Below are 2,500 nucleotides of genomic sequence, written 5' to 3'. Positions count from 1 at the left end.
AAGTTTCAGCTTTGCAACCATACTTCCCCCGGAACCCAAAAGCTTTGGTTTCCCGGAGGCTGCCCGCCGAGTCATCGGAGGAACTGCGGCGGATCGCTGGCTGGCATCGTTTATGGTTAGAACTAGGGCGGTATCTGATCGCCTTCGAACCTCTAACTTTCGTTCTTGATTAATGAAAACATACTTGGCAAATGCTTTCGCTTCTGTTCGTCTTGCGACGATCCAAGAATTTCACCTCTAACGTCGCAATACGAATGCCCCCGCCTGTCCCTATTAATCATTACCTCGGGTTCCGAAAACCAACAAAATAGAACCGAGGTCCTATTCCATTATTCCATGCACACAGTATTCAGGCGGGCTTGCCTGCTTTAAGCACTCTAATTTGTTCAAAGTAAACGTGCCGGCCCACCGAGACACTCAATAAAGAGCACCCTGGTAGGATTTCAACGGGGTCCGCCTCGGGACGCACGAGCACGCACGAGGCGGTCGCACGCCTTCAGCTCGCCCCACCGGCAGGACGTCCCACGATACATGCCAGTTAAACACCGACGGGCGGTGAACCAACAGCGTGGGACACAAATCCAACTACGAGCTTTTTAACCGCAACAACTTTAATATACGCTATTGGAGCTGGAATTACCGCGGCTGCTGGCACCAGACTTGCCCTCCAATAGATACTCGTTAAAGGATTTAAAGTGTACTCATTCCGATTACGGGGCCTCGGATGAGTCCCGTATCGTTATTTTTCGTCACTACCTCCCCGTGCCGGGAGTGGGTAATTTGCGCGCCTGCTGCCTTCCTTGGATGTGGTAGCCGTTTCTCAGGCTCCCTCTCCGGAATCGAACCCTGATTCCCCGTTACCCGTTACAACCATGGTAGGCGCAGAACCTACCATCGACAGTTGATAAGGCAGACATTTGAAAGATGCGTCGCCGGTACGAGGACCGTGCGATCAGCCCAAAGTTATTCAGAGTCACCAAGGCAAACGGACCGGACGAGCCGACCGATTGGTTTTGATCTAATAAAAGCGTCCCTTCCATCTCTGGTCGGGACTCTGTTTGCATGTATTAGCTCTAGAATTACCACAGTTATCCAAGTAACGTGGGTACGATCTAAGGAACCATAACTGATTTAATGAGCCATTCGCGGTTTCACCTTAATGCGGCTTGTACTGAGACATGCATGGCTTAATCTTTGAGACAAGCATATGACTACTGGCAGGATCAACCAGGGAGCTGCGTCAACTAGAGCTGAGCAGCCGGCCGCCCGGGAGTGTGTCCCGGGGGCCCGCGCGAACACGCAAGCGTCCGCTCAATCATTCTGCAAACAGGAGGAGGCTGAGCTCCCCTGCACAATACACCTCGAAACCCTCTCAGGTCCCGGCGGCGCGCAGCGCCGTCCCAAGTACTTGGTCGGGTTCGAGAGAGGCGCAATCGCCCGGAGTTAGGCGAGTAGACGCTTTCGGTGCGACCACCCGTGCTCCCAACTGAGCTTGCCGCTGCCGACAGAGGCCCGGGAGCGTGCTGTCGTGGCATTGCCGGCGGGAGACAACACGCGCCACCTACGGTGACCGGCAGCTCCAACGCCAGCGCCACAGAAGGACAAAAGCCCCACTTGGGTGCCGAAGCGAACTCTCCCAGCACAGCGCACGCGCCAACACATCCGCACAGCTGCGATACAAACCACCAGCGAGAACCGCTGGGGCGACCGAGCAGCAGACGGCGTCGCGGCGCCGAGCGCCGGGCGGCGGCGCATCCTCAACGCACACAGTCCTCAATCGGACCAGCACACTGAAGATGTCCACCGCGCTTCGCACCGGGCCCGCGAGGACCTACTTTGGCCGCACGGCGCCGCGCGCAGGGTGCGCCGGCGCGCAGCTGCGACGCCTGCCGCGTCCGTCGGCCGGCGCGCCTGCCACTGGCCGCCCCCACCAGCCGGCTGTAGCGCGTGCGCCCACGCACCGCGCGGCCAGCACGCCGGGAGGCGCCCCCTCACCGGCCGGGGACGGTCCCACCCAGCCACCGCCGCGTATCGCTTCACACCCAGATGCCGTTCAGTTTCGTCGGCATGGTGGGTATCGCTGGAACAACCGGTTAGTACCTCAACCTATCGTCGCCATCACCGATTCACCCCTAGCGAGAACAACCGCACCACAACAGGTTACCATTTGTTCATTTGCGTAACTTCACCAGAAAACGCAGGCGTCCATCGCCATTTGCAACTTCAACGATTATTGCATGCCTGTGTCAGGTGTCACGCCACACTACGTCTGCCCACATACACGCAACAAAATGTGCACGCCTAGACAATACGTGGAAGGTGGCCCCCGTACGTATGCGATGTCCATTGCTCGAACGACTGTCAACCGGCCTCTGTAGCATGTCGCAGATATGGAACGCGGTGCACCATGCCATCACGGTGTGTGAGGAGAGACGACTAGGTCCGAATACATCAACAGACAGCTCATGCTGATCGCCATCCACGGCGTCCGTTCCTCCCA

At 57.7% G+C, this 2,500-nt stretch overlaps 1 non-coding gene across 1 annotated transcript in view; it reads right to left on the bottom strand.

The window, feature by feature from the left end:
• Window positions 1-1,234, bottom strand: part of LOC124735449 — a 1,909-nt gene extending 675 nt beyond the window's left edge. Inside the window, exon 1 of the ribosomal RNA XR_007009436.1 lies at window positions 1-1,234. This exon is cut by the window's left edge and continues 675 nt beyond it. This is a non-coding gene — a ribosomal RNA (small subunit ribosomal RNA).
• Window positions 1,235-2,500: the final 1,266 nt, after the last annotated feature.

The sequence above is a fragment of the Schistocerca piceifrons genome, unplaced genomic scaffold (assembly GCF_021461385.2).
Source record: "Schistocerca piceifrons isolate TAMUIC-IGC-003096 unplaced genomic scaffold, iqSchPice1.1 HiC_scaffold_167, whole genome shotgun sequence".
Taxonomy (NCBI): Eukaryota; Metazoa; Arthropoda; class Insecta; order Orthoptera; family Acrididae; genus Schistocerca; species Schistocerca piceifrons.
The sequence above is the reverse complement of the archived record's forward strand: the minus strand, read 5'-3'. Positions and strand labels throughout refer to the sequence as shown.